Genomic DNA, 26,773 nt, shown 5'->3' on the forward strand with positions numbered 1-26,773 from the left:
AGCGTGTCTGTATGGTGCGTGTGAATGTGTGTGAGTGCGTGCGCTAAGGTTATTGTTTTCTTTTATTGTTGTTGTATTATTATTTTATTATTATTATGATTTCTTTGTTTTATTTGATTGTATCTACTCTGTTGTTCTGCTGTTTTATGTTGTTTGGACATGATCCTGAGGACCCCCATGAAAACGAGATGTTTCATCTCATGGGGTTGATCCTCTAATAAATGTTCATAAATAAATAAATAAATAAACAGCCGTCAGGGCAGATATAGGTGGACCTCCATCCGAGTGTGTGAAGAGCAAGACAATGTTTTCAGCAATATCTCTTCCAAATAAAGACTGAACAGCATCAAATATGTAAATTTCTCTGTCAGAGAGTCGATTATTTGTTGCTTGAATCAAAAGACAAACTGCATGTGTTTCATTGATCCCTTCTGCAGATTTACTTAAACTAAGCAAACTCTCAGCGATCTGTTTATCTTTTTCTATACCAAAAGTGTTTAGATATCCTGGTGTGTCGATGATTGTTAGATCAGTCTGACTCTCTTGTAAACAGTGATGCTGGAGGTCTGACTGTGAGCTGATGTTCGGTCACTCTGATCATCTGTGATCTCAAACCAAACCTTGTCTTCTCTCTGAACACCCAACATGTAGTTGATCATCGCATTGATCAGGGTTGTTTTTCCTGTTCCTGTTTCTCCCACCATCAGAATAATTTTATGAGGTTTCTTTAAGTCTCTCTCTCCAAAAAGTCATTTTTCTATATGGTTCAGATTGATCAATACTGTCTGTCTTTGTTTTCAGACGATATCGAGCAGGATTTCCATCTTCAATTAAGATTCTTTTCTTGATGAGATAATTTTTGTTCTGTATGTAAAGCACAAAAACACAACAGCAATAAAGATGGTCATGCATACATTTTGTACAATGTCATATTTTGAAATCATCATCAAATTGTAAAATGTGCACCAACATCCCTGATGAAGGCCCTTTCACACTAACTCAACCAAGAAAAGGGGTAAGCATTATACATTTCATTTGTCATTTTCCCCTCATATGCTAAGCGTCAGTTTAGAATTATTGTAATGTTTTCTGTTTTGTAAATATTTGTAATTCTTTTTTAATTTGCATCCCACATGTCTTGGCTAGTTTACCTGGTAAAATTCACTATCTAAAATTGCCCATTAGGTCCTCACTGCAGAACATGAAATCCAGGGGGAGGAGTTGGATCCAGATCCAACTCCTCCCACCTTACATTGACTGCCAAACAGTTGATGGACCCCATTGACTTCCATAGTAGGAAAAAAAAAAAAACGATAGAAGTCAATGGGGTCCATCAACTGTTTGGTTACCGACATTTTTCAAAATATCCTCTTTTGTGTTCAGCAGGAAAAAAATTCATACAGGTTTGAAACAACTTGAGGGTGAGTAAATGATGACAGAATTTTCATTTTTGGGCGAACTATCCCTTTAAATGTATTAAAATGCATTAAAGTATATTTGTATTGTAGGTCTACTAAAAAAAACACTCAAGTACATTTTTAATACATTTAATAGTATGTCTTTTTCACCTGGGTATGTATACTGAATCAAACTTAAGTAGCCTATAATAATAATAATAATAATAATAATAATAGGATAATAATAATCCTATTCTGGCCTCACTGAACCATTGGGTTCCTCCAGATGCTGGCTTTAACATAAGAGATCTTCCAGGAACCACTTAAATGTTAAAAGATCTTCCAATAACCCTTTTATCGCATTCAAGTTCCTCTATTTTCCCCCAAAGCACTTCGAGGTCTCATGGTAATGAAAAGGTGAGTCCAGAACCTCTGAACTAAATACAAAGTGCTTAAAGGATCCTATAAGTTCCAGCAAGAACCTCAAAGTTTGTCAATGCTCCTCCAGTAACCCTACTATAGGAGAAAGAGCTTTGAGGCACTTAAATTACATTTTGAAGTTCCTTGAGTATCCGACAGGATATTTGAGGCTCCTTTAGTTTTTACAGTGTAGAGTTATAAAAACCAGAGTAACTGAATAAAATAATTGAAATACTGAAAAATACACAATACAACTATTAATAAAATCTCGATATATCACACAACATGTCCGATAAAATAGTAATATATTTGCTATGGGGATTTAAAGGCCGTAAGATGTGAATAAATGCTGAGAAAGCTTTTAAAATGGGGCTTTGTATACATTAATATTGCTAAATGATTTAGTACATTTAATATTCTAAGTTCTTTACTACCACCTCATAAATAACATATAAGTTATTTTACTCTAATCATGTATTGAAGGCTTCACAGATTCTGGTGGACAGTCATTGATCACCTGGTACGAGAGCATCTCTCCTGCAGTCATACAGCATCCCCAGCTGGAAGGGTCTCCCTAGAGCTGCAGTCTCTATTGAATTCACTCCCACTGGATCCATGCTAGACAAACCACAGTAAAGAAGAAATCAACCAGTGAGATTACTGATAGAGGTTTGACAGATATTTAAAGCTAATATTCATTGCTATCAATTTGGAAGTTGGTTCTTAAATATGAGCTTTAGCGCCATCTGGCGAGTCTATGAAAAAAGCCCAAAGCCTTATAATTCCTCAATTTGAATAATTGTAGTTATTAAACTTTTACAGTTAGGATAATTAAGCCCGAATTCAGTCTATTTTTTAGTTAAACGAATGGTGCATTAAAATATTACTGAATGATTTCTCTAAACGTCAAATAAACAAAACAATCAAAGACACAATTTACAGTGTAGCTATTATAAGTCTTATTATTAGTATTATCAGTGTAGCTCTGAAAGTCGTCATTTGCGTTTCCACTGAAGGACTGATACACGCAGCACAAACTGTGATGTTTATGAAGAGAAGCAGATTCATATTCAGTCGAGCATATGAAATATGCGGATGTGTCAAAATACGAGGAAGTTCAGAAACACGGAGAAGAAACAGAGGCACATTGACAAAAGAAACATGAATCCACATAAATACGATGGCAATGCATGATTTGTCTGTGTTCATCAAGCAATGTCGGCTATTTTTTTTTTAAGAATAATGTGTCGCATTACACATTAATAGACTATAAGGCCTCAGTCTGTAATGATCCACATCGGATCGTATTTCAAACACTCGCCGGTGAGTTATGAGCCGAGAAAATGGATTAAAATGTCTTAAATATGTATGCTAACTAAATTAAACTAATATGGAATGGTGAAATTGCATCTGATCCTGTCCTCTTATTGTGTATTTAGTCTTTTGTGACTTAATATGGCTGGGTTTTTACAGTAATCAGGTGATAATTAAGTTAATTTAATCTAGGCTACTTACTGTTTTTAGGATCCTTCCTGTTCCAGATGACTTTAAACTCTTGCAGGCAAAAAGACCGACAGGTGTATTCACAGTAAACTGAGGGAAACACCCTCATGATCATGTGATTAAGGCCCCGTTTACACGATGGAAAAACGCAGATATTTCCCTGCGTTTTGGCCTGTCATTTACAGGAAAACGCAGTTTTTATCCCAGAAAACGATTATTTCTAAAAACTCCGGCCAAAGTGGAGATTTCTGAAAACGCCGGTTATGTGTTGCCGTGTCAACTGGGAGAAACGGGGTTTTAGGTTCTCAAACGTCACATTATGCGCCAGAAAATGCTTACGTCATGTGAGCGCCCTATGTTTAGAGTTTGTTTGGCTACTATTTGATCATGGATGCTGTTAAGGTGGTACTCATTTTTACTTTTGTGCAAACGCTTTTGGCCTGTTTGCATTTGCTTCGCTGTCTGTCCACACGAACGAACCTCGCGCCATGTCTGTTGTTTTGAAAGGAACAGGAAGTCGCTTGTGCTATTCGTTGTTGTCGATTTTGAGGATTCTGATTGGCTTGCATGGCTTTATCCTTCTCCCTACACTGCCGCCCATTGTATTTATCAGGCGGGTAATCCATCGACCGGAAGTTGAAGCCGGCCGTGTGCCGCCATCTTGTAGCAGAACTTCACTTGCGTTAGCATTCCCATTGACTCGCATTCATTTTGGCGTCACTTTGACAGCGAATAACTTTACATCTGGGGCGTTTAAAGACTCCATTTGTCCATTATTTATTTCTAAAGAAACACGACAATGTATAATGGGCTCCATTACCTTCTATGTTACATTATGGTCCCGTAGAAGCAGTTTTTATAAAAATAGGCTAACGATTGCGTCATAACCACTCGACTCTCTGTCGCACAGTAGAGAGATTACCGTACTACAGACAGGAGGAGAAGCTCGCGGGCAATCGGGGGACGTCAAGGGAGAAGCCCTGGCGTTACATTTTAAAATAAATACTATACAAAATAATTAATCAGAATACTTACTCCTGCTCACTCACACCAAAGAACTCTTTGCTGAAGCTCGCCGTCTCTGCAAGATTAACGTTGGCAGTTTGCACGCACAGCTACTAAATCAAATCAAATCAAATATATTTGTATAGCGCTTTTCACAATACAGATTGTATCAAAGCAGCTTCACAGTATTAAAATAAAATAATACAACAAAGTTTGTTTCTAGTGGAATTTATTGATTGATAGAATAAAATTAAATATCCCCAAAATATCCCCAACTGAGCAAGCCAAAGGCAACAGTGGCAAGGAACCGAAAAACTCCATCAAGCGGCCTAATGGTGTCCTAAAACTCCATCAGGTGACCTAATGGAGAAAAAAAAACCTTGGGAGAACCCAGGCTCAGTCGGGGGCCAGTTCTCCTCTGGCATTTATGAACTAGAGGCCGGATTGTAGTTTGAAACTGTGAGATTAACAATATTATATGAATGCCTGGCTGAAAAGATGCGTCTTTAATCTAATTTTAAACTGGGAGAGCGAGTCCGAGCAGTATCAGGAAGGCTATTCCAGAGTTTTGGAGCCAAATGTGAAAATGCTCTCCCTCCTTTGGTTGATCTGGATATCCTAGGTATGACCAAAAGCCTCGAATTTATTGATCTTAAAGAGCGCGATGGATTATAGGGTGATAGAAGATCCGTTAAATAGACTGGAGCTAAGCCGTTTAGGGCTTTATAAGTCAGTAGCAATACCTTATAATTAATACGGAACTTTATAGGTAGCCAATGTAGTGATGATAAAATCGGTGTTATATGATCATATTTTCTTGATCTAGTAAGAACTCTAGCGGCTGCATTTTGGACTAACTGTAGCTTGTTTATTGAGGATGCAGGACAACCGGCTAATAAAGCATTACAGTAATCTAGTCTCGAGGTCATGAATGCATGAACTAACTTTTCTGCATCAGAAACTGATAGCATATTACGTAGCTTAGCAATGTTTCTAAGGTGGAAAAAGGCTGTTTTTGTAACATACGAAATATGATTTTCAAAAGACAGGTTACAATCGAGTATAACACCCAGGTCTTTTACTGTAGAGGATAAAGTAACAGGACATCCTACGATGTCAAAGTTGTATTGTGAGAGGTTTTGTGGGCGGTTTTTTGAACCGATAAGTATTACCTCTGTCTTGTCTGGATTTAATAATAGAAAATTACGCGTCATCCAATCTTTTATATCTTTAACACACTCTGTCAATTTGGATAATTTAGCGTTTTCATCCGGCCGTGATGAAATATATATTTGAGTGTCATCAGCATAACAATGGAAACTAATTCCATGTTTCCTTATAATATTTCCAAGTGGCAGCATATATATTGAGAATAACAGAGGGCCTAACACAGATCCCTGCGGCACTCCATAGTTTACTGGAGTTATGATCGATTTTTCTCCATTTAAATAGACAAAATGGTAGCGGTCTGATAAGTATGATCTAAACCAGCTTAATGCTTGTCCTTGAACACCAGTATAATTTTGTAGTCGATCTAAGAGTATTGTATGATCTATAGTATCGAACGCAGCACTTAGATCAAGTAAAACTAGTATTGAGAAACAGCCTTGGTCAGAAGCTAAGAGTAAATCATTTGTGATTTTAACGAGCGCAGTTTCAGTGCTATGATGCGGCCTGAATCCAGACTGAAACTTTTCATAGATATCATTTTCTTGCAAGAAAGAGCCCAGTTGAGCGGACACAACTTTTTCTAGTATTTTAGACATAAAAGGTAGATTTGAAATGGGTCTATAATTTGCTAGATTATGCGGGTCTAATTGTGGTTTCTTAATGAGAGGTTTTATAACTGCCAGTTTAAATGTTCTTGGAACATGACCTAAAGATAAAGATGAGTTAATAATATTGAGGAGAGGCTCTTCCACTACAGGTAACACTTCCTTCAGTAGTTTAGTTGGTATAGGATCTAATAAACATGTTGTTGTTTTAGATGAAGTGATAAGTTTATTTAACTCTTTTTGTTCTATAGTTGTAAAGCACTGTAATTGTTCTTGCGGGGGGAAAATTGAGGCTGAATTATAAGGTGCGATTGAGGATTGAACGTTTACAATTGTGGTTCTGATGTTTTCTATTTTCTCAGTGAAGAAGTTCATGAAATCATTACTACTAAACTGTAACGGAATATTTTGTTCGGGTGACGTCTGTTTATTTGTTAGTCTAGCCACGGTGTTAAATAAAAACCTAGGATTGTTTTGGTTGTTTTCTATTAGTTTGCGGAGGTGCTCAGCCCTGGCCGCTTTTAGGGCCTTTTTATAACGTGACATACTGTCTTTCCACGCGATTCTAAAGACCTCTAAATTAGTTTGTTTCCATTTACGCTCTAAATTACGGGTTTCTCTCTTTAGAACATGCGTAGTATTATTGTACCATGGTGCTTTAATTTTCTCTGTGACCTTTTTTAATCTAACGGGTGCAACAACATCCAATGTTCTAGAGAGAATGGTGCTCATAGTGCTAGTTAGTTCTTCTAGTTCATCTGTTTGTTTGGGTTCAGGCAGCAGCTGAGACAGATCAGACAAGCAACTCAAGAAATTATCTATGGTGGATGGAAGGATTGTTCTGCCTGGTCGAAAACGCGGCGCCGCATGACATATTACAGCAGTACGTAATATGCAAGTTACCAAGTAATGGTCAGTGACATCATCACTTTGTGGAATGATATCTATATCAGTTGGATCGGTTCCATATGATATAATTAAATCGAGTGTGTGATTAAGACGATGAGTTGGTCCGGTGACGTTTTGTTTGACCCCAAAGGAATTTAATAAATCTATAAACGCAGCCCCTAACGCATCATTTGGATTATCTACGTGTATGTTAAAATCTCCAACAATTAATGCTTTATCGACATTGACTAATAGATCTGAGAGAAAATCTGCAAACTCTTTTAGGAAATCAGCGTAAGGCCCAGGCGGTCTATATACGGTAGCCAAGGCTAGAGATAATATGGATTTTTTTCTAACATCTAAGAGCGTAACATTTAGTACAAGTATTTCAAACGAAATAAACTTATAACCCGTTTTCTGAGTAACATTGAGAATATCTCTATAGACCGCTGCAACACCGCCGCCACGACCAATCAGACGGGGTTCGTGCTTATAGGAGTATCCTGATGGAGTAGACTCATTTAGACCGAAATAATCATTAGGTTTAAGCCAAGTTTCAAGGTTTAAGCCAAGTTTCAGAAACTAAAGACAAAAAGACAAATACATAAACTAGTCCTGGGAATACTGGAGGACCGCACACAGTATTTGTGTAACAGCATCACAAGAAAGACTTTCACTATTCAAGAGGCAAATGTGGCCTTACCTTACAGAGTACTAAATATTAATATACATTATTGATATGTAAATGTGTTTTATTGTCTCTGCACAGATATTCTCTAGACAACACAAAAAAATGTATAAGTGACAGTGTTTACCAAGATTCTTGTCAAGCTCACGAATGCTGTATATGAACAGCTTTGAATACAATGATAATAGCATTATATCACATATTTTCACTTTCAGAGTGCACTTTTATTATTTTTCTTTACCTAGTTTCTTTATGTATTCCAGTGCTCTGTTTTTTTCTTCTCCATCTCTCTTCTTGATGTTTTCCAGTATTTCAGCTTTTCCAGGCTCATTTATTTCCTTCAGCTTCTCAACCAGAAAATCAACATGTAGAAGTATGATCAGAGAATCAGTGTTGAGTGCGATCAGCTCCAGAGTTTCCACACAGTGAAAAGCTTCAATCACCAGCTTTATTTTCTCTTTCTCTAATTCTTGCAGTTCTTCTTCCAGCTTCTGGACCAAAGACTCACATTTATGTATTCTCCTGTGTTGGCATAGGATTATAGATGATTTACGTAACAAATCTAAAGAAATGGTGTACATTGAGTTCCCATATGAACATTATAAGCAACCCAAACTCACAGCATTTGCAGAGATGGCGTTTGTTAAATGAGATGCTGAGACACGCATCAAAGACCAGTCTCTGAGGGACAACTTTTCTCATAAGATGTCAGGGCACTTCTTCATTTCATCCCCCCAATGTGTTATACACTGCGGGTGTGGTAAATATTTACCATCACAGTGTTTCATAGTGTTTTGTGCCTGCTCCCACAATATTCCTCCCTACCCTCCGGCTAGCGAAACGGAAGCCTAACACATTAGAAGGAAGTACGTCATCAGATTTACTTCCGCGTTGCAAAATAAGGTGGATAGGGTGAGCTGGCATTTGACAGGCACTTTATTAAACTACTGCGGTCACGGCAGAGCCCTGTGCTCCAGGCAATAGAGTGGTGCAGGTATGACGTCACTTACAGGGCTCCAGACTAACTTTTCCACTGGTTGCACTGGTGCTACCAACTTTCTCAGTTGGTCGCACCAGCACATGATTTGGTCGCACCAAATTGTTTTTTTACAACATGGAATTAATCAATGCATGCTGATGAATAGTTGTCCTCAGGGGCGGTTCTAAGGTCAGTGGATATTCGGGGCTTTAGCCCAAACTAAAATTGGGTATTTTTATTTAAAGGAATTACTATAAAAGCGATTTAAGGGAATAAAGAAAAAGAAAGGCTTGTTGTATTAGTGAAATAATTGTAACCATTTGCAAATAATATTTTATTTTTAATTATACATGCATTCTCTCTAAATGAATCAAGGAAATTATAGCATATTTTCAATTCAAAAAGGCAAAATTTAATAAATAAATAAATAAAATTGAGTAATTTGCGTCACCGGATACTGTCAGTAGTTGAACATTTCTATTGTAAAACAGTCAAATATTACATTTTTATCTACTTACATTTTAACAGGCATTCGTTCACTTCTTTAATCATTTTGACAATGATGAGCTAGACCACTGAACTTTTAGTCTTCCTAACAACAAACAGAGCGGTGTGTAATGTAGTGCATCAGAGCAGCATCAAGAATATCAAGTGAATCTCTAATTTGCATCTTATGTTTATTGCCAATAATAATGACAGGTTTGCGAAAGTGCAGAACTCGGTGAGCTTGCGCAAAACACATCTTCAGCACAGCGACTCATTTAAACGCCTCTGATTGGCCGATGCGTTCAACAGACATGTTTGTGATTGGCTCAACGCTGCAAAAACACGTCGTAAACTCCTTTAATGCAAAGGGAAAAATATAAATAAATGCACTTTTCATGATTAGGTAATCGCGGCCGCTGTAATCTTATTCACATTTGTTTTTCTGATTAATTGTTTTGCTCTATGAGAAAGACAATTTAACAAAATATTCGGGGCTTTACTAAAAACATTCGGGGCTTAAGCCCCCTCAAGCCCTAGCGCCACCCCTGGTTGTCCTAATCTGCATACACTAGTTTTGCACGGATGTAAAAAGACTGACAGTGACACAGGACCTCATGTTGGCAAAATGTTTTAATCTTTTAAATGAAAACCATTAAAAATAACTATCAAAAAAACACCACGTATGTTTTTTAATGTTTGATTGTACTTTATTTAGTACTGTCATTCGATTAAAACAATTAACTAGCCTATTCACGATTAATCACGCTTAACATTAAAGTTTTTCATATATTTTTATATTGTAATAATTTTACATTTAATCTCCAAATTAATGTAGAAACAGTATATTTTAAATACTTGATCTATTAGGTAGGAAATATACATAAATTGAATAAAGTTATCAAACACCTCTCAGTCTTCACTGTAATTTTCTCTGACTTTTTTCTTTGATTTCATTTTTTTACATTAATGTATCGCAGAAGCGGGTTTATTAGGCTGCTGTCGCTTTAAGATCTGATGCATACAATGCGGATCTGCTGGATCTGACAAGCATCCGATGTTGTCACAACTCTTTGCGTTAATTTAACACTTTTTAACTAATTTAATACTGTGCTTACGAGGATACTCGACAAAGTGAACATTTTGGCATATTTTTGTGTGTTTTTGTCCGTTCAAGCGTGAAATAGAACTCAATGCGGCTGCGCGCTGTCTGAGTCCTGTGTGTGTGTGTGTTGTGTGCATCACACAGAGAGGAGATTTACAGACAGCGTGCCGCCAGTACAGATTTAAGTTCTTATTTTTGCGTTTTATCGCGCTTGAATTGTTTATTAGCACTTGAATGAATGATAGCGTGATAAAATACTATAGAGCAGCCAATGGATGAAAGAAAAAATCTGATGCTGCATTAACTGCGTTAAATGTTTTTAACGCGTTTAACTGAAAAAAATGAATCGCATGCATTAACGTGTTCATTTTGACAGCCCTAATTTTTTGTATAATAAAACATAAACATAACATATATTTGCTATATGATTCCTCTCTGTCCGCACCTGTGCTCTCATCATCAGTTGTGTCTGAGGCTGTATGATGGCTCGTTGGCTTGTAATTCCTAATTGGCGCGTCAGTGTGCATCACCATCAGTGTGCAATGTGTGTGACGTGTACGTTCGTTAGGGTTACGTGATGGTGAACGTGATTTCACCAAGTACCACATGTTCCTGGATCAACATCTTTGTTGATCCTGGAACAACTTTCCAATCAACCAATCAGATTTGAGGAACAAGTTTACAGTTTATGTCAAGTTTAGGCTTAAAACCAGGGTGAGGTGCTTCAACATCAGTGACTACGTTTACAAGCTGTTAATATTCGGGTTATGGTCGGGTTAAGGTCACTATTTGGGTTTCTGAAACATTCGGAATAACCCGTTTACATGCGTGAGCAGAGAGAGTTACTCCTGTATACATGGAATTTGAAATCAATTGGCAATATCCCGATGTAAACGGCGACGCACGGTTAGCGTCTGGACGTACAGACAACCTTAAGACGCAATATGCGTCATTTCCGATTCTTCTTCCTGTATCCAAAGACAACAACAGCAGCAGCAGCAGCAGCACGCGGATAATGAATAGTTCGGGGCAGATAGCGATCGCCTTTGTTTGCGCTTTCCTTCTCACTCCAAAAGTGTGGTGCTGTGCTGCGTCTCGCCATGTTTACCTCTACTTCTTGTTTACTTCCGGTATACTGCACGCGGGTTTCTGTATGCGCCGTCTCTACTCAAAAGACCAAGATTCCTTGCGAATAGAACATGCGCAGAACACAAATCAATGTTCCTTTTGATGGGGATATGCCAATATGCGTTTACATGACCAAATATTCGGGTTAGAAAAGGGGTACCCCAGGGATCATATCCGGGTTTTTAAAAACCGGGATATGAGCATATCCGGGTTTTTGCCGGTGTTTACATGGCCGTGCGCGACCGGGTTATTGCTAATATTCCGGTTTTGAACGGGTTATTGGCTGCATGTAAACGTAGTCAGTGTTATTCACCTGTCATTTCCCTCAGATTTTAAGGAAAAGTTTGGGTAGGGTTAGGTTTAGGGGTAGGGATAGGGTTAGGACTAAATTTTGGGGCAGGAATGTTAATCCAGGATCAACAAAATATGTTGATCCAGGAACATGTCTTACTTGGCAAAATCACGGTGACCGTTAATGAATAAACTGCAAGTGTCTTGCGGAAGAACATTGTAGCCGGAGCTACTTCTCTCCGTTAATGTCTAAGGGTTAAAATTTAAGAATATGTTTTTAGATCTGCTGATCCTATTTCCCTACATAACATCACATAAAAAAACTAAGGTGAACTATACTGTATTGGGCATTCAAGGCGAACATGAGGGCATCCATTTACTGATTAGATTTAACAGTTTCCTTTGAAGGGGTTTTGTTAGTCTTTGATCTTTCTACTAAGAGTTGAACTATGTGTGAATGTTTACCTAGTCTTGGTTCTCGTGACCATGTGTTGTTTATACAATTTGGGGGTACCATTATCTCAGTTGGGGGTAATTGCCTCTATTGTCTTTAGATGATTAGATTCAGTAGTCATCTCTAAGGCTGTGTGTAAGTTCAGCACCTTTAAGGACAGCCCACTGAATGGCCTATAAGATACCATGTAAAGTTCCCTCAGATCTGTTCATGTTGGAAGTTTCTACAGCCGCGTACAGCAGAGTTCTAAATAAAGAATACTTCTGTTTGAACGTGATCCCGACTGTCTCACTGGTCTCTGCTTCGAACAAAGAAAACTTTACAACATCACGTAGGCACTGGGCAACTCCGCAGCCGAGCCGACCCCAGGATAAAATAGTCCGAATATAAACACTTATTATAGGCGTACCGTAGTGATTCAGGATAAGTCAAAAACACGGTTTGGAAAATGGATTCATGATGTACTCGTTCATTTTGAACATAAGTTACGGATACAACGGCGTTCTGTTGCGCATGCGTGAATTTAACTGAGTAGTACATGACCATACACTCGCACAAATGCGACCACATTAAATTTTAATTCGCACATTCTCAAAAAATGGTCGCAGTCTGGAACCCTGACTTAGTAGGCCAACCGGCAGTTAGCATCACACTGGTTCCCTCAACAAAAACCTAATAGAATTCTCCCATATATATATATATATATATATATATATATATATATATATATATATACTGTATATAGATCATTCTTATGAAAATACCCGAGATAGCATGAAGAACTCAAAAAACACAGATCACAGATCATCATCACAATCGTGTGTTTATTGTCTTAATGTTTCATCAGTCAAAACGTCTCTATCTGCATGTTATTCAGCTATAGCAATATCTGATGTCCATATAAGGGACTTCCTGGAACGTTATAAGTTTAATACTTCTATGAATCTCACTTGTGAACGTTGTGTGCGAGGGCGCCCTCTGGCTTCCAGTATGATTGAAACAGAAATTACATGAGAGTATTAAGCGCTCCAAATTGCTAACTTCGCCTCATTTTGGGTAAAAATAGAAAAATAATACTAAAGTACTTTATAACGTATAACTTGAGTAGTTTTTCAGGAAACTACTTTTTTACACTTACTTGAGTTATATTATTTTTCAGTACTTCTACTCAAGTCAATTATTTCTTAATAGCAATAATACTCTTAATACATTTACTTTAAGAACAATTTGTTAGTACTGTTTCCACCACAGTTTCTGTCTACATATATGTGGTTAGGACACTCTACTATGGATATTAGAAACTCCACAATGCATACATTCATTAACATTACGTAAGTTTAATTTCTTTTACTGTTTATCAGGTGTTACTCGCTGAAGTGTAATAATCACGATGAGTCTAGTGTTTTTCACTAGTGATGTGACGTTCTGCGCCGAGGCTTCAAAGCTTGTATCAATATAACGAAACATCTCACTTTGAAACACTGTATCTGAGCTTGATTCCTTTTGCCATAACTACGTGAAATGTTACGTCTGAAGCTTCGTTCCCTGAGATATGGTTCACTCGCATTGCATCAATGTTTTGACGCATATGGGGAAACTCCGTTTTCTCAGAATACTAAAGCCTGATAAGTTCACATCTATGCACCTGCACAGACAAATGGCTGTTGTGAACAAGTCTCCTGCAGTGGATCAACTGCTTCTCCCCTGCGGCTTTCTGGCGAAAGCACAAAAAAGCAAATTTTCTTTCTAAAAGAGAAGTGTCGTTTGATGCAAAATGTTGCGCCACGATTGTTTATTTTATTTTATTTTATTGATTTATAAAGCACATTTCAAAACAACAGATGTTGCAACTAAAGTGCTGTACAGGTATTATAAGACAAAATTAAAATTAATTTAAATACTGGACCAAACCATGAGAACAAATTAAAAATGTACAACCATTAATTAAAGGGGTGGTTGAATATGATTTCACTTTTTTAACTTTAGTTAGTGTGTAATGTTGCTGTTTGAGCATAAACAACATCTGCAAAGTTACGATGCTCAAAGTTCAATACAAAGGAAGATATTTGCTTTTAAAGAAATAATTTTTTAAGGACTACAGAGAACGACGACATTCCTTCAGGGTTGGTGACATCACTAACCCCAAAATTTACATAAGCCCCTCCTCTGGTAACACCTCCTAAAGGGGGCGAGGCCATTTTATAATATTGCTTTGGAGAAACCATGCCGTCGAAACGCTGTTATGTTGAAAGCTTCCTCAATTATAATTATTATCTGAATGTTGCACATTTTACGGAGGAAAGCTTCCTCAATCTAACGTTACGCGAGTTCAATGCAGGATTCGCACACTTGCTTGCCCTGAAAGATGGAGCAGTTCCAACTTTAAAAACAGAAGCTGTTGTTTACGGGCCACAACCTGTAAGTATGATTTATTTTTCGTAGATGTGTGTTCCTGTAATAGTTTGTATTGTTAGTTGTACGTTGTAGAAAGGAAGTAAACGAAGGACAATGCTGTTTGGCTCAGCTCCAGTTTGTTAAATGCTAATTCATACTTATCCGGCAAACACCTACAAACTTCTGTTTAATATCAGCGCAGCGAACTTGGAATGTTTGTGTTTGTTGTCGTTTATGTGATCAGTGTAAATTATCCTTTGATTAGAGCTTTTATGTATTATTTATCTACATGCCTGTTTATCTATAGCCATGATAAACATGGTTCTGTTATACAACAACAAATATAAAATAGAAAAACATACCATTCTGAAACGTACTTTAACAGCCGTTCTTGAACTGGTTCTGCTCGATACTCTTCACTAACATTCTCTGGGTCTGATTCGGGCTCAAATTGGTATGGCAATATTGACGCCATTGTTTATAATAGACCGAAGCACAAACTACCGGTAAAGGTAAGGGGCGTGACGTTTCCGAACAACGTGCACTCAGCGTTTAGCGAATCACAACACAAATGGCAAGCTAACCAATCAGAGCCCATCGCTTATATTTGAAGGAGGGGTTTCAGAGAACCAGGAAATCATCAGACCATTTTTACAATACAAGGAGGGACAGAGCAGTGTAGAATAAAGGTAAAATATGTGAAAAATAATGTGATTTTTTTTTTAAATGAAGCATGAACACATGTTACAGTGCACCCCACAAACACAATCAAGCCTTCGAAAAAAAGGTGTTTTACCACCCCTTTAAAACAAAGAATACAAATAAGTCTTTAAGGAGGATTTAAAAATATAAACAGATATATAGGGAATATCTAAACTGGAGAAAGAGACGGCCAGAGTCACCAAAGAAAGCCCAGTCACCTTTAGTTTTATAATGTGTACGAGGAACAGAAAGTAGAAATTGATTCAATGAGCGAAAGGATCTTGAGGCAGTGTACAGGAAGAGAAGATCACTGATATACTGAGGAGCAAGTCTATGCAAAGCTTTAAAAGCAAAAAGAACATTTTTAAAATCAATGTTGCTGCGTTTTTTAACCATTTGCAAGGCGATTAAAAGCTGAATTATGCAAGCCCAGGTAAAGCGAATTACAATAGTCCAACTTTGATGTAATAAATGCATGAAAAATTGATTCAAGGCCTGTCTTAGAAAGCATCAATTTGATTTTGGCAATAGATCTTAGCTGAAAGAAACTGCTTTTTACAACAGCACTAATTTGCTTATCAAAAGTCAAAGTAGAATCAAATTGACACCAAGTTTTTTGACACAATCGTAAACATTTGAAGAGAGTGAACTAAGCTGATTGACTATGTCAGAGGTCATAGCTGACAGGGCAAAAATAATAATTTCAGTTTTATTGTTGTTTAGCTGTAAGAAATTCATGTCCATCCAACATTTTGCCACGCAGACAGTCAAACAGGCTAGACACAGAACAGTTATTATTTTAGACAGGAAAATAGAGCTGAGTGTCATTGGCATAGAAGTGGTACGATAAATTGTGTCTCTGAATAATATAACCTAGTGAAAGCATATATAGAGAAAAAGAAGAGGACCCAAAATGGAACCTTTGGGTACACCATAAGGGATTGGAGCATGAGAGGAGAAACAAGTCCCAACTTTAACAGATTGTAGCTCGGCGAGCTCACAGAGAGCATTGGTTGTCTGGGACTCACCAATGCCGTGACTGCACTCACTGGTACCAGCTGCTTGCACTGCGGGAAAGAGAACAGCGCTGACAACTCGCCAGCTGAGAATGCCGCTTCTCCACTGCACTTCACATTTCACACTAAAAGAGCATATTTCTGCCAGCATTTGTTTCAAAACACTGCACCTCTGAGCACATCGCTTGCCGGGGCTTCGCTGATTCCAAGCTGCATTCATCAAAGTCTGACGCTCTAACTGCACTAGTGGACCGCTTTCTCTAAAGAAAAGACCGCCCCTCATTCTCCACTGTTCTCTCTCTCTCAGGAGCCTAAGAAGAAGAAACAATAGAGTCGCAGGGCTGATTACGGGAGCAGATATTCTGTCCTGGAGCTGACTGCCTCCAGGGGAATGGAGACTCCACCCCCAGACAGTCTGCATGATTTGGAGCGGATCTCTTTGCATCGAAAGAGAACACCCACTGGCCGATATTCTTTTCGAGGGAAAAGGACACATTAGCCCACAGGTGGCCCACTCTGCGCTCTTATGCCTTCCCTCTGGTAGCACTGCTCCCTCAGGTCATCAGCCGAATCAGGGACGACAGATGCTCAGTCTTACTCCTGGCACCACTCTGGCAGAACCAGCAGTGTTTTGCAGAACCTTGGCTAATCCCGCTGAGAAGGGACCTCCTTTCCAAAACAGAGGGGTCAATCTGGCATTCCTAATCCAAGTTGTGGAGCCTCCACCTATGGCCTCTCTACAGGAGCCTTCACGCCTCCCTACCTTCTACTAGGTGCCTTTACATGCAGACTTTACACACCCTTTAGGACACAAGTCATCTCACTCTCTGCTCTTCCCTCTGCTAAGGGTGAACAGACACCACACCCATTTTCTATAGGGCTGCCAGTCAAGAAGCAAAGACTGTGCCATTGGATACTGGATGCGATAGCACTAGCTTACAAGTCCTTGGACTTGCAGTGTCCTATTGGGGTGAGGGTCTATTCCAACAGGGGAATGGCCTCCTCTTGGCCCTGGTCTAGTGGAATATCCATTGCTGACATCTGTGTGGTGGCTGGCTGGTCCTCGGCGTCCACCTTTATCAGGTTCTATAACCTAGACATCCCTTTAGGCACAGATTTTTTCTGCCTAATCAGTCTCCACCCTCAGAGGTTTTTCTAGGAGATATCATACTCACAGGCTCTGGTCCCAAGCGACTTAAATGGGCAGTCGGCCCTGTCTGTTTTGGCGTTTTGAAAAGCCATTTGTCTGTGCAGGTGCACAGACGTGAACCAATCAACCTTAAGTATTTAAAGAAACCGGAGTTTCCCCATATGCGTCAAAACATTGACGCAATGCTCATCCCCGTTATCTCAGGGAACCGAGGTTACGTCAGTACGAACCCCTGTCATTCGCTTCTTTGATAAAAATGTACTTATAATACAAATATTTACATGAGTAGTTTTGTTCATGTTCAATTTCAGTATTAATCCCCATTTCACAAGCACTTTAACTGAATTAAGATTATTCAACAATAATCTTAATTTATTTTTATCATAATATTCCTAGATGAGCCTTGTCTATTAACTCATAGGTTTAAGGCTTAGGAAAAAGTCTACTGCATGTAAATAAGGCTGTCTGTGTTGATCGAAGTAGATCCCTAAAAACTGCTACAGCCTACTGTACAACTCTACAGTACACAATTGGTTACTTTATTAATTTTTAAATGTATTTTTTTCATACATTTATTCACAAACAGACTCACATTTATTAATACAATAATGTATTTTAAGACTATTAGTAATGTAAGACATAAGTAATGACACATGAAAGACTATTATTTATATAGATTAAATATTTGCCTTGCCTTATATGGTTTTCGTAACACAATCTGAATTATTATTTGAAACAATCAAAAACAACAGTGTCATCTGGGACGCAAAATACAGATTTTCCACCTTTTGACCACAAGATGTTGTTAGAGTGCACCATGTTGAAAAGTTTCAAGTAATGAACCATTTTATGATACAGTTGAGGGGAAAGCTTCAGTGTATTGCAAAGCTTCATTTCACCATCACTAGTTTTTACAGAGTGTTTATTGGTCATTTATGATGTACAGTTTTACTGTTGATTCTGCTGTGTCCTAGTTCGTTTGGTAGCGCACGTAACCTGGAACGCGGTAATGATAGCAGTGGTCATACCATTTTACGCAACCCTAGTGCTTCACATGTTGTAGTTTTGATGTTTGTTTGTTTGTTTGTTTGTTTAATGTATGTTTATTATTGAAATAGTTTACTTATTACTGTATTTAGTGTGTTTATTTGGCTAGGTAAAAAGAAGTGATTGTTTTAATGTCACTGATATAATGTGCATTGTTGGAATAAGGTTACCCTGTTAAATATGTTGTCCCCATATCTGTCTGTCTGGAAAATTACTTATTTAACCAAAGTGTTCATGTGGTTAAGGTGAGTGGGGAAACTGCTCTGTTACAAGAGTCCAAAATTATTTAAGCTGTACCATTTTGGCTGCTCTTTTCCTTTGTGTTTGGCCCGCAAAGTGAATGTGCTGTCTCTAACACTGTGTATGTACTTTTTTTTTTTTAAGTGGTACTTTGCACTACTATTGTTAAAAAAAACTAACTTTGCACCGGAATCCATCATGTCGTACCATGCCTTCCTAGCTCCTCCCTAACCCTCGAACTTCAGTGCCTAGCTTTGGGCAAGTACTCATTTAATTCCATCCAAATTACATGTTTACCTTTTATTTTTAATCCAGACATTTATTTAAGATTGTTGTTTTTAGAAATACAACAATAATAATATATCCCATACACCCTGCCATATGTCAGAATATTTCTAAATATTCTCACATAATGTATACACAAAAACATGATATCAGAGTTACAAAAGCAACATTTTGTGTGTGTAATCAGAAGTCCGGTGATTTAGAGAGCTGAGTCCGAGGCAGCCATGTTTGAAGGCTGAGATGCATGCTGTGAATTGTAGTTTGCTGACCTGACACTGTGTACTTTTTTCAATATCAGATTTGACATACGTATTTGCAGTCCAGTCAACAGTGATCTATAATTATGATTATATCAGATGCTAAGCTTTCAGCAATATAAACAACCTGTTCTCACTCCCAAGGCGAGAGTACTGTGACTTGTCCAAGAGCTGAATGTGCTAAAACGCACAGATTTATAGTCACAACAAAAAGTATAGACACAACAATTTATTCCACAAAATGACTTTTTTTTAAAGTCACTATAAAGGTATTCCAAATGAGTTGTTGCTTCAGAATACATGAAATGCAGTGCATGATAGCTTTATGTGAAGAGTAAAACTTTGCTGAAATCAGCTGAAAATCTCTCTGTCAGTCATATAAATCCAAACTTTAACATGTCAAAATCAGTCATGACACATGTAAAAGCCAATGACATTTGACATCAAAGCTATTATGTGTATGCAGTTATTTTAACATGATGGAAAATAGGGACAATGATCAAATTTTAGTCTGTTCCTCGCACAAAGAAGACTTGGAAAGCTACAGCCATTTGGAATAATTGTCTGGTTTTTGGGTATTGTGACTTTACTTTTATCTGCCTTAAAGTCTGCACACATAAAATGACAGAGCGTAGTATTCTTACTTTTCATTAGAATTTGTTTTGACTTGTCCCAGGTTCGAAGTCCTTCAAGTTCCCAAGCAATTTATTGCTAAAGAAAGAAAATACACGTAAATTTTTTTACAACAATCAACAGTTCACAAAGACATAAATTAAACAGTAATTTCTGTAAACAGAATTTATATTGTTTTAAAAAAAAAAAGGTATTGGGAACATAAAAAAAAATATATATATATATATATATATATATATATTTCGTCCTATTCCTATATTTATAAGCACTATGTATTAACAAAGATCTACAATATATACAGTACTCAAAATTTTAGATAGTAAATATTATTGTAACATTACTACACTGAGATACATTGTCTATTGAATAGCAATACACATTTACTTACAATATTACCTGTGTTCAAGTGCTTCTTTGTCTAACTCACTTCAGGTACTTGCAGACAGGAAGAAACAGTTGTATTTATACACTGGCTAACGCCCATTTTTTGAAGGTCACATGATTTGCAAGAAAGTGTAAAATCACTCCTGGCATAGGCAATATATCCCCACTATTTTCTGTTGAATAAGAGAAGATATGATGGCATTCAATTAAATGTGGTATATACATTATCAATTCATGAATTTGCTAGAAAACAAAACCAGGCTCTGGTTTGCAAGCACTATGCTCTACTCTGAGCACTATGCTCTCGACCTTCAGGAACACAATCCAGAATTCCAAAGCAACTAAACATCAATGTACAGCTGTTTCAAAGCAGCTTTGCAGTGATAACAGAAAAAATATGCAAACAGAGTTCATTTCAGCTGAACAGCAGCTCTAGAAGAAAATCATTGTTCAGCTGAAGTCAGTTCAGTGTTGATTCAGTTCTGTTGTAAAGATCATCATTTATTAAATTAGTAAAATGCAATCATCAAGCAAAGTAGTGTAATTGAGGAGGGGACTCCCATTCGATACCATCTGACACCAACAACAGGCTCTCATGATCAATCTGAACCATATAGAAAAATGACCTTTGGAGAGAGAGACAAAAACAAACCCCATAAAACCATTCTGATAGTGGGAGAAACAGGCATAAAAACAAAACTAATCAACACTATGATCAACTACAACTTAGATGTGAAGAGAGAAGACAAGGTTTGGTTTGAGATCACAGATGATCAGAGTGACCGAACATCAGCTCACAGTCAGACCTCCATCACCACTGTTTATGGGTTTTATCTACAAGAGAGTCCAACTGATTTAACAATCATCGACACACCAGGATATGGAGACACACGTGGAATTGAGAAAGATAAAGAAATCGCTGAGAGTTTGCTTAGTTTAAGTAAATCTGCAGAAGAGATTCATGAAATACATGCAGTGTGTCTGGTGATTAAAGCAACACAGAATCGACTCTCTGACAGAGAAATGTACATATTTGATGCTGTTCAGTCATTATTTGGAAGAGATATTGCTGAAAACATTGTCTTGCTCTTCACACACTCTCGTGGCGCTATCCCTAAATCTGCCCTGACGGCTGTTAAAGAGGATAAAATCAAGTGTGCAGTGAATGACAAGAATCAGCCAGTGTTTTTCCTGTTTGACAACTGTCAGTCAGAAGCTGCTGATGAAGAAAATATAATGCTGAAACAATCATGGAATCTGAGTTTTGAAGAAATTACTGATTTTTTCAAATTTCTTAAAAGCATAAAACCAAAATCCCTGAAGATGACTCAAGATGTTTTACAGAAACGGAAACAGCTGGAGGCAGAAATCTCTAATCTAAAAAAACGTGTTCAACTGATAGAACTAAAGCTAAAGGAGCTGAAACAAACTCAAGAAGCTCTGGAGAAGAACAAGGAACATGTCAAAAACAATAAGATCTTTGAGTATGAAGTTGAAGTGCCCTATAAAGAGAAGGTTGATATTGATCGCTCTAAAGCCAGTGTGGCGGTGTGCTGCAGCGTCTGTGAGGAGAACTGTCATTATCCAGGATGCTGGTGGATCATAAATCTCTCATGGTGCAGTGTGATGAAAGATAATTACTGTACAGTGTGCACAAATAAATGCCACTTCAGCAAACACGTCAGAGAAGCAAAAATATATGTAACAAAGACAAAGAAAGAGAAGAGGACAAATGAAGAGTTAAAGAAGAAATATGAAGACAGTATTGGAGATGGTGAGTCTTTGGTCCAGAAGCTGAAAGAAGAACTGCAAGAATTAGAGAAAGAGAAAATAAAGCAGGTGATTGAAGCTTTTCACTGTGTGGAAATTTTGCAGATGATCGCACTCAACACTGATTCTCTGCTCACACTTCAGCACATTGATTCTCTGATTGAGAAACTGAAGGAAATAAATGAGCCTGGAAAAGCTGAAATACTGGAAAACATCAAGAAGAGAGATGGAGAAAAACAATGAGCTCTGGGATACATGAAAAGTGGACTCTGAATGTGTGCTTCTGTGACATAGTGCTACAAATATAATCATTGTGTTCAGTGAAGCAATAATGTGTTCATTGCTAAGAGTTTCCTTAGTTGAAGTGAATCTGCAGAAGGGATCAATGAAAAACATGCAGTGTGTCTGGTGATGATGACATATTTGATGCTGTTCAGTCTTTATGTGGGAGAGATACTGCTGAAAACATTGTCCTGCTCTTCCCACACTCACAATACACACACACATTTTTGTTACAATATGTGAGTTTGACAAAAGCCTTCCTAAATATTGGAATGTAGCCAAATTGTTGTGCTGTTTTAAAAATATTTGTGCAGAGAAAAATTACGTCAATTTACATGTTAATATTTAGGCCTTATTTCTCTCTCTCTCTCTCTCTCTCTCTCTCTCTATATATATATATATATATATATATATATATATGTCTGACAAATTATTGAAAGATTTCTGCAGATTTTAGTGTCTTTTACTGTGTATGTTTTTTGTGCTCATAAGTCCCTTGGTAGTTGTTAGTCATATAGTTCTAATATTTTTCCTGTACAGTATATTGGACTTTTTTGTCCTTGTTTAATAAATCTGCACTTAGGTTCTGCCTAACAAGTTCTTATCTCTTTGGTAAATTATTGTTTTACTTCACATAATATCATGCACAACAAAAAATAAGGCTTTTGTTTGTGATTCTGATAGGCTGAATAGTGCAGTCAGTGTGTTGAAGCTGTAAAAAGATTCAAACAATAATTGGATGCATTTCTATAAACATGTATTTTTCTATTTTGGTAAAACCGTTTCAGAAGCATTTGCCTTTATTTTAATGTTCATGTAGTTTTGGGTCCATATGACAGTGTGTATGAGGTATCCTGATAACGTTACTTAGCAATAAATCAGATAACTGTTAAAAATTAATTTACTCAATAAATATGGGCAAATTACAGATATCTTTTACATAGACAATTTGGTGTTAAACAGCGCCACCAAGGGGTCAAATAATAAAATCACATATACTCCAATACACCTGCCTCAAGTACTGCTGAACGTTAATTATTCTCACACAGCAGAGAAACTAACATACAAAATTGATTCACAAAATTAAAGTGTCTCTTTTGAAATATGTTTTAATGATGCTTGGAGAGAGATGAACAAACTTCATATTGCTTAATTCCCAGTGAACAAAACACAATCCGAAAAATTTCAAGACATGCTAAATACAGCCTGTGCAAAGTATGTGGAATGTATATGAACCTCTGCTCTCACGTGTCCATCAGCACTCGGAAACACTCTTACCACTTTGCCTACTAACACAAAATTATCAATAAAGTCTTATGGACCAAAAGCAGCCCATACTAATTATCTAAACTCTTGGTTATCTAAGTTGATTGAAAAATATGCATTTTCATTCATGCCAACATGGTTGCAAAAACATTTAGTTTCAAATTTGATAACGTAGTTTTGAATAGTTGATGATATTTAATATGCGTTGGTATAGCTGTACACTACCGTTCAAAGGTTTTAGAAAAACAAAACCATTTTAGGAAATCAGCATCAATCAATTTATGAAGTCAACTTATGTGATGTTCTCTCAAAAATTTCACTTGTATTGACAATTTAACATTCAAGATGACTTTGAGAAATGAGTAAATGCAACCAGAGAAAGATACTGCATGCAGAAGTGGGGGAAATTAGTGAAAATATGTCCCTGAAACTATTAGAACTGACCGGGAACCTTGTTTCCACAAATTCATTGCCAGATCTCCACATCTCTGAATCTTTTTAATTCAAAGCCTTTTTCTATTACATTGTTTGTTTGTTATTTTGCATAGGCCTTTATATGTTATATTTGATACAGATGTATACTGACATGTACAAGTGTGACTAACTAGTACATTCTCCTTTTCATGAAGCAATAAGCTACATTGATTGAATCTAATCCATGAGAACTCTGGCTCTTTACTCCTCTCCTGTCACTGGAGATTAATTGGTTCGGTTTGGATTTGGTACTGTAACAGTACTCAGTGCATTAAACAGTCTCTATATTATTCACTTTGTCTATAACAAAACAGAGCATTAACTGGATGGAAAAAGAATGCTATTGAAACATTTTCTCCATATTCCCTGTTCCAAATGGTGCACTTGATTTACACGTCAGCAAAGTGATTTTTTGTTTTTTGGTGATTATGAAGTTGAAACCACGCACTTTTTATTGTATGTATTAATGGAAGCAAGCATCATGGAAGCAAACAATGAAAATGATGGGTAAAAGACAAAAAAAAACAGTAAAGAAATGGTGATTGAATTTCAATCATTAGCCTATGTTCCTCTTAATTTTGGAATATAAAAAAAGATCTGACTGACCAGAAGAGGGCAGCAGAGAATAACGTAGAGATTAACATGATAATGAACTTTTGAGAAAACTGATATTTTTTATTTTTTCAACTCTGTAACTTGGAAAACCTGAATTGAGTTTGTTGTAATTTTAAGTTTTTTAAATTTAATTTAAGTTTTTGCATTAGGGCCTATAGGCTAGTTTATAGCCTATAACTTCATATAGCCTAGAGCCTATATAGTTTATAATTTCAGAAAAATCTGCTCTGGTCAAGGTCAGGCATTTCAACTTTATTAAGGTTTTTTTAAAATGCACATGCAATGCATGTATGTAATGAATAGAAAATGAACTGGGTGTTCATAAAGAGTTAAAGTGAGTCTCGTTGCAACCCATTCTTACTCCCAAGGCGTCAAAAACTGAAGCATGGTCAATCACCCCCGGCGTCACAGATGCCAAAGGCACCCCTCTGCGCTTTATGCACAGCTGCACTACTTCCTGAACTTCAGCCAGCTCCTTTGTTTCCTGTCTGCCATTATTGGACAAATTGATTAATCCAGGTGGTCAGGCACACCTGAATTAATCAGTTTGTCCAATAATGGCAGACAGGAAACAAAGGAGCTGGCTGAAGTTCAGGAAGTAGTGCAGCTTTGCATTAACTGTCAAAAACAGACGCGAATTTTATCAGTAGGAAATCGCGCTGAAGAAGTCTCATTCCGAACACATCGCGATATTTGGCATCAGTTCACGTGTGCCAGATGCAGATGTTGGTAAGTAGTGTAAATACGCTGTCCTAGTAATAATGTTTGATATAATGTATGTTCTGTTTGTCGATATCAGATTAGCTCATGTTCAGTCACTGCATTATATCTGTCATCTCCACGGAGGTTTTGCGTTACATTACTTTCTAATTCAAAACAGGGTGAATAAACATTATCTGTCACGTGACGTGCTATAGGCCTAGACCTCCAATCAGTTAATCATATTCATATCAGGTTTAAGTAGTACAAATAGTTCCAAAGTGGTAGTAGAAGCACAGTAAAAGCAACACTTACCATGCTTTTACCACACTATTGGTAGTTAATGTGATACTTATAAATGCACAGTAACCACAACACTTACAATGCTTTTACCACAGTAACCCTAGTTTTACTGTGATAGGTGTGGTAAAAGGACTGTAACCACTAAACTTACCATGCTTTTACCTCTGTATTGGTAGTTTTAAAGTGATATTTGTTGTGAATGCATGCATATTCAAATCCAAAATTTGTAAGGTAAATCAGTCATTTTTCCTTTAAATAATCCTATATTATACATAATGATATTTTCTTTTCTCTTTTTTTCAGCTGAAAAGACCAAAAAGGCTTTTCGGACTCAGTCAGCCCATTATTGTTTGAGGACAAGTAACCGGAGGAGACGGACAGCTGCAAAGGCAAATATTCACAATGGTATGTATGTGTTGGTTTTAACCCTTAATCAAACCTTTTATCAAGCATTTGTTGTTTCTTAAAACCTTTTCTTTCAAAACCCATAGCCCAATCAGTACAAACATAGACTGAAAGTCTTAATAATTAAAGTTAATAATAATAAAGTTGTCAAATTCGTACGATACTCGTACATATTTGTATACTCGTACACAATCCTGCAGCTTTTACTCCTAGTGCTGTTATTGGCTACTGCCTCAATTCCTGTATATTTATCACGATATTTGTAAATCAGTTTCGCCCCTTCTTGGAAAGTAGTCGGATGTCACACACACTGTCAGAAAGTTTATATTAATTGCATTGTATTCTGTAAAATTATTACAAATTGGGCCCTGTCTGTTCATGTTCCAATGATACATGATGTCTCTCCACACCTCATAACCTACCTCTGTTTGCAAGAGTGGAAAAGCTAATCTTACTTGTCACATGACATCAGATACTCAATTATTTTGTCGTAATCAGATCAGTTACACTGCTGATAACTGTGCCGTTTGCATGTAAATCATGTTATTTTTAAACAAGTTCATATGATTATTGCTTGCTATTAAAGACATACTTTTATTCAAATGCCCACATATCAGTGAACTTATTACATAAATGCATTAAACATTTAATTATGCAAAAATCTTTACAGAAATAAATCCTACAGATATATATATAACCTCCTCAGAGAAATCTATAAAAACAAACCGTCACAAT

At 37.1% G+C, this 26,773-nt stretch overlaps 2 long non-coding RNA genes across 2 annotated transcripts; both read right to left on the minus strand.

Moving 5' to 3' along the window:
• Positions 1 to 561: 561 nt before the first annotated feature.
• On the minus strand, positions 562 to 2,429 carry LOC311075338. The gene is made up of 2 exons (XR_014604476.1): positions 2,335 to 2,429; positions 562 to 864 (listed from the first exon to the last, which is right to left on the minus strand). It is a non-coding gene; the product is annotated as an uncharacterized lncRNA (long non-coding RNA).
• A 5,143-nt stretch (positions 2,430 to 7,572) lies between these two features.
• Positions 7,573 to 20,260, minus strand: LOC311075812. The gene is made up of 3 exons (XR_014604582.1): positions 20,229 to 20,260; positions 19,852 to 19,918; positions 7,573 to 8,198 (listed from the first exon to the last, which is right to left on the minus strand). It is a non-coding gene; the product is annotated as an uncharacterized lncRNA (long non-coding RNA).
• Between the last annotated feature and the right edge of the window lie 6,513 nt (positions 20,261 to 26,773).

This window comes from Abramis brama (assembly GCF_963993115.1).
Source record: "Abramis brama genome assembly, chromosome: 24".
Taxonomy (NCBI): domain Eukaryota; kingdom Metazoa; phylum Chordata; class Actinopteri; order Cypriniformes; family Leuciscidae; genus Abramis; species Abramis brama.